A 7,105-nucleotide genomic window follows, 5' to 3' on the forward strand; every position below is an offset into this window, starting at 1 on the left:
GTTTATATGCTGGAATCTACACATATTATAAATGAATATCTATCAAAGAAATCCTTAGAGACAGGATAAAAATAAAATCTTAATAGAGGGACATTTTTTGGGTTGCCTTTTTAAGCCAAATCTTTGGGGTTTGGGGGCTCTGGTAAGCTCATTATCTTACCCGCTCAGATTCTGATCCTGCGGGCAACAAAACATCCCTGGACACGATTACAACAAATCATAACTATCGGCCAGAGACGGGGACCATGCAGTTGCCTACGACCTTGGGGTGCGCCCTTAGGAGTAGGACGTCGCTCAGTCAGCCAGCAAGAGAATGAAACCTCCGCCCAATAGAAATTCAGCACCCAATGACGTCATGTATGAAATTCGACCAATAGAAGTTCAGCGCCCTTATGACGAAATGTATGAAATTCGAACGGTGCACAGCAATAAAAACCGTGTATGTAGATTTGTGATTCAGTCCTGAGGAAGTTGCCCTTGAGAGGTGACGAAACAGTCCGTCGACTAGTAAAAAGAAAAATTAAATGGAAGAATCCCGAATTAATTTTCCTTATTCCTAAGAAGCTTACCAGTAGAGAATAATAAATATAGACTGATTGAGAGTCTAGATAAGAAGATACATAGTAGCTGCAGACAATGCCATTGATTTCAATTTATATTATAATATATATATATATATATATATATATATATATATATATATATATATAATGGGTATATATATATATATATATATATATATATATATATATATATATATGCATGCATGTATGTATGTATGCATCAGCATAATTTTCTTAATAATTTACTGGGTACTGTAACTTTATTATAGAAAAAATACTACTGAACACATGCCACTTGATACTGAATTCACCATTCCATGAGATTATTATTCCCAAGGGGAATTAAAACTGATGAGTACAGCTATCGCTGCTATGATTTACTTATAAGGTAGATGATCGACTTGGCGATGGTCGGGACAGATGATGCGATTGTCAATTATTCAGAGGCGTAGTGACTGCGATTCTAAGTAATACGTGTGGATTAATATTCTTGAATCTGTATTATCATGCTCTGACACTGCAACCTTAGAGCCAGTACAGGATGGAAACCTTATGTTACCTTTAACGCTACACCGATATCCAAATATAAACCGGGAAGAAAAGTCAGTCAAAAAGGAATTAGCCACGTTGGGGAAAATGTCAATTTAGAGATTTCGGAAATTCTTTCATCAGCAAGGAAGCAGCAGTCAAAAATTTCACTGAATGTTTCTGTCAAATAGGCAAGATCTATCTACAAGCATTCTTGTTTTTAGACAATTAATTAAATTTATTAAATTTTTAAATTTTAAAGTAAGAGGTAGAATCTTTAAGGTACATTTGTTGGTTTTCCTTTAGAAAATAAACTGTTTTCAAGAAATTGCCATATGTTCTCTTCAGTAACGTTTTTAGATGTTCAACATTGAGTCATTCTCCTCTAAGAGATAATGTTTGCAGATAAAATTGACACAAGGGTAGCTGTCACATTCATACACAGAGTGCAGAAATACACATAATGTTCATCAGCAGCCTGTCGAACCACTTATGCACACCGCAACATTTACCTCTATCTTAATTAGGTTGCTGTTCGCCCTTGACTGGAACCTATGACTTTTGCGGTTGGTAGTATGGTGGGAGTGACCATAACTATTTAACCATGAGGAGAGAAATGTAATTGATGTAAGTGAAATTTGCTTTATAATTCCTATCCACTTAGGTTTGTTTGAACCCTGGTCAGCGCAAGGAGATTTTGGTGTAAATTATTTCAGAAGTCAAGTGAATTCAATATTAATGAGTTATTTGGGGGTACTATCTGTAAGTATGAAAATATGTTTGAAATTAACAAACTGTCATATATATGGTGACTTGTTGCAATCCTAACATGCATAGTGAGAGGCTAATTTCGATTCTAAGTATGGAACCAATATTCGATTGCAATAAGTACTGCAAGTCAAAATCAACTTATTTGTCTGTCGATGCCAGAGTTAGATAAGGTCACTGTTTCCTTAGTTCCAACCACAGGACTGCTCACAACCAGAAGTAGTGGAGAAATCTAATACAGCAATACCATGATTATCTATGTGGCAGTAGCTGAGGTCAGCCATTCACAGAGAGACAAAAGGATACCACTCACATACACACGTTTTATATATATATATATATATATATATATATATATATATATATATATATATATATATATATATATATATATATATATATATATATATATATATATATGTATAAACTTTATCACATACACAATTGTTCTGTGCATTAGTACAATTACTATACTAACAGGACGTCATTGAAACTGGATGGTGTCTAGTGGAGTTATTTATTCAGAAAAAGTGACGAGCTTTCCAGGACAAACAGTCCTCATTATCAAGTATCCATTCAGTGACCAGACACGCAGTCCAGCTGTATTTATATCTGTGTGCTGGGTACTTTAATCCTATAATTGCCTTCCTCCTTCCGGTGGTACTCCCGGTGGCCTCGGTGACGCCCCCTCGTGACCTTGGTCTTTCTCTGCCCGCATCTTCATCCAGGTGTTTGTGTCCCGCGTGTTCTCTTGCATTTTTCTTTTGTTTCCTTGTTACTGTGGAGTGTACAGTTTCTTTGATATGCTCTCTTCAAAGACGTTTCCGGTGTTCCCTGCCATTGTGTTGTTAGCGCATGTTATGAAGGCGTTCTCTACAACCAGTCTGGCTGTTTTGTTGGTGTTCCTGTACAGAAAACTCATATTTTCCCCGTCTATTTTGTGGTCATTTTCCCGACAATGTTTGGCAACTGCTGACGTCTGATTATAATGTCTTATGTTCTGCATGTGTTGTTTGCTTCGCTCTTTACAGGACTTGCCAGTGTCGCCATAGTAACATCTTCACAGTCTAGAAACGCTGCCATATATAACACCGCGCCCGCCCCCCATTATCTCTCCCCCCTCTACCGACTTTTAGTTTCTAACTATTTTATTCCTAATGGTGTTTTTGTAGCTGCCTATCAACTTGAAATTATCTAGCTTCCTGTTGATGGGTGCAATAGAGTTATTGCCCGGAACTGTAATTATTTTCCTCCCTACCAAATGTATCTTTTCTATCCTTTCCCTCTCCCCAAAATAGTTTTTTCTTGGTTTGATGTGTGCCCGCTTCCACCAATACTTAGGGTATCCTAATCTCTTAAAACTTTCCCTCAGGTATTCCAGCTCTTCATTTAAGAATTCGGGACTGCAAATCCTATAAGCCCTAATGGCCAACCCTGTCATTACGCCCATTTTTTATTTCTTTCCTATGACTGGAGAACGTATGTATGTACGAATTGGTGTGTGCTTCTTCCTGTATACCTTGTATTTTCCCCTTCCCTCTTTACCAGGACATCCAAGAAAGGAATTTCTCCCTCCTTCTCTTCTTCTGTTGTGAACTTGATGTGTTCATTTAGGTTATATATGTTTCTCTCCCTATATATATATATATATATATATATATATATATATATATATATATATATATATATATATATATATATATATATATATATATATATATATATAACATTCCATAAAAAAATATATCAAAGATGTTTTTTGACAAACTGATAGCCTAAACTATGGGGTCAGAAAATCTTGCTATCGACTGGGAAATAATAACGACAATCGGATGATAAAAATGGGAAGAATCTGTGTTCATATTCTTTCATTCTCTGAAAACAGTTAACATATTCGTTTTCGGTAATAAAAACCAGCAAGGAAAAAAATTGGTACTTCCCCTTCCTAAACTTGACGCCATTTTGTTTTTGTATCAAAAATTTCCAACAATTTCATTTAACTTTTATCGTGAAACGAAGAAGAACTTTAGATCCCTTAGATGACTTGCTTAAAAATTAAATAAACAATTGGCTGTTTGATCAAGATTTTTGTCCCTCTATTATCCATCCCTACTAACATTTGCTTCCATTACTTTAGTAGCTGAAAAAATGTAAGGGTCCTCTGTATATTAAACTTAGTTATGTCTTACATGGATTTAAAAAGTTAGTTTAATATTTAGAAAGTAATGCATTTTAAGAGAATAAAGAAAACTCACACATACATGAACATTATCTAGAGATCAACAAAAAAGAGGCTCCTAATAAAATCAGCATTAAAAAAACTAAATTTCACATATCTAGTGATATGGTGTTCATCAATCAATGCTGAAATTATTTGAACTTTTGAAAAACTATAAAACGTTCAAGAGTTCAAATGTGGGTAAGAAGCCAATTACCCAGTTATCTGAAAACGATTATAGCTTTAAGGGGATCATTATGAAGCTATTAACCTTACTGGTTACTTTACCTAACGTCGCCATTATCACTCTTGAGCAAACAAACGTTAATAATTTAAAAGTTAATTAAGGAAAGAAAAAGCATAATTAGCAAGAAATGCACTTATCTATAGAATGAAAATCTATTGGAAAACTGTATGTACTGTTTATTGGTAGGAAAAAGAAGTGAAGAAATAACAAGGTGGAAATAGACAATTTTTTTCGAATTTTCTCATTCAACCTTTCTTTGCTTTCAGCACGCATGATTACGAACATCACCGATTTTTACTGTCGAACGAAAAAATGTACATATGTGCATGTGCACATACACACATTTATTACATATATACTACAGTATATATATATATATATATATATATATATATATATATATATATATATATATATATATATATATATATATATATATATATATATATATATATATATATATATATATATATATTGTATAAAGTGTACCAAGTACCTGGCTATCACACAACTAGTCACAAAATCAAACAAAAATTTACCTCACTTCAGCCAGATAGCTGAACCCTCATAACAATAAAATTACAACTGAGCACTCTAAAGGTAACAGTGATCCCTTTAAAACTTACTGATCACTTGAGAAATCAAATTAAGTTTATCAAGTTTTGTGTGAGGTATTAGAATATACTAGATAAAAAAGGGCATCACTCCATTAAACAACTATAACTGTTTCCCTGGTCTTCATTCACCTCAACTGTTTGAAAGAGAACAAAACATGTCTATCACTTTGCCTTATGAACACACAAATAACTCTATTCACTGGTGGTCAAAAATGAAACACTGTTTTTAAAACTTTAAATATAAAAATTTATTTCTAACTTCAAAAGCTATAATTAAAATGGTAGCAATGAGAGTAATTGCAATTAACACTGATTATCCTGGAAATACCAGGATAACTATCCTCCTCATCAGTAGATTGAAATATACAGGAATAGTCATACTACGTCTATGAAATGTCAGTATCAGGTGGCTGCTTCAAAGCCGAAGTGGTGAGCTGATGAGAAGTGGCATAGTATAGTCAGTATAGGGACACGAGAAGGAAGCAGGATCTAATGATTACATGAAGTCCGTGGAACCCGGTGGCTACAAAAAATGTTGATCCATATGCTGAGTCTGCAATTGTGAAAGGGACTTCGTAATAGTCTATGGCCTGAAGGGTTGTGAAGTACATGCCTAGTGCCACAGTGAGTACCAGACTTTGAAGGGCTTGGGTATGGTGCACTCAAGTTACAGTGGCTCCTGAGGCCAGTAAAATTGCTGTATTAAGAAGAGGAATTTGAAAGGGGTTGAAGGTGTCGATTCCTGCTGGTGGTCAACACGTTCCTAGCTCTCCTGTATGGGATAGTCTACTGTGGAAAAAGGCTCAGAAGAATGAAAAGAAAAGGAGGACTTGGAGGCAATAAACTAAATTATTCCCCATCGAAGGCCGTTAACTACTTTTGACTTGTGAAGACCTTGGTATTTTCCTTCTCGTGTAATATCTTGTCATCATTGGATTATTGTTAAAAGGTTGCTGTGATTCCTAGGATTAAGAGGTCTATATTGAATTGGTGGAATCATTTTACAAGTCCAGTGGTAAGTATTATGGCTCTAATGGCTCCAGTAAGGGGTCATGGTCTGACATCTACTAGGTGGCAGGCATGATGTCCGTGTTTTGGCATTAGTTTATTTCTCTAGCATAAAGGGTTCTTAGAACTGCAAATGTGTAAGATTGATTTACAGCAAAGGAGGATCTGAGCTAATACTAGTCTGGATACTGCTGTGTGGCCTAAGTGCGGTCATGTGTTTCCTATTATTGTTAAGAGGAGGTGTCCAGCGATCATGTTGGCTGCTAGCCGAATGGCCAGGGTTCCTGGGCGAATTATGTATCTAATGGTTTCAATCAATACTATTACTGGTGTAGGAGGTCCTGGGGTTCCTGCTGGCATGAGGTGGGCGAATATGTGCTGAGTTCGGTTGATTCATCCAAATAATATAGCATGAATGCTATTCATAGTGGTAGAGCTACGGATAGTGTTATTGATATGTGCCTTGTTCTTGTGCCTAACATCAAATTCATTCAGCCACTGAATAAACACTGAAGGGGCATTTATAAGCGATAAGCGATCCGTCACCAGGTGGACTAGAACAACCGAATGGTTGGGGAACGATGACATTTCAGTGCTATCGATAGTTAAATAAGCTGATACCGACTATTCCGCTGTCGAATGTAGGTGTTTTGTACATAAGTCGATATTAAGCCACTTCCGCCGTGTACCAGTTGGTAAGTTTGATGCACGTTTGAATCTGTTTATAATATTTTTTTCACATACACAGACTTTTTTTTTCATTCACGAACATTAAGCTACAAATGGCGTCAAATATCAAATTCACTCAACATCGGGATAAACACTGAAGGGCAATTTATAAGTGATAATTGATCCGTATTAACTAATTTAAAAAAAAATACAAATATTAAACGTACACTTCCAAGCATAATTATAGTAAATCAACTTAAACAAGAAACTTTTTTGAAAACATGAACTCTAATATTACGTAAACAATATTTTGTTTTAACTTAAAAAAAAAAACAACTTTTGGGTAACGATAAAGCGTCACTGGAAAATTCCTTCATCTTATAATATGGTAGTTCATCAATCCGATTATTTATGGGTTATCATTCGCTTGTGAAGACCAATTTAGACATATTTTAATCTTCTGAGTGGATCACGGAACATTTCTAGT

The 7,105-nt window shown here is 35.2% G+C and overlaps 1 pseudogene; it reads right to left on the reverse strand.

The window, feature by feature from the left end:
• Positions 1 to 5,289: 5,289 nt before the first annotated feature.
• LOC136842426 (cytochrome c oxidase subunit 3-like) lies at positions 5,290 to 6,042 on the reverse strand (annotated as a pseudogene).
• Positions 6,043 to 7,105: the final 1,063 nt, after the last annotated feature.

The sequence above is a fragment of the Macrobrachium rosenbergii genome, chromosome 2 (assembly GCF_040412425.1).
Source record: "Macrobrachium rosenbergii isolate ZJJX-2024 chromosome 2, ASM4041242v1, whole genome shotgun sequence".
Classification (NCBI taxonomy): Eukaryota; Metazoa; Arthropoda; class Malacostraca; order Decapoda; family Palaemonidae; genus Macrobrachium; species Macrobrachium rosenbergii.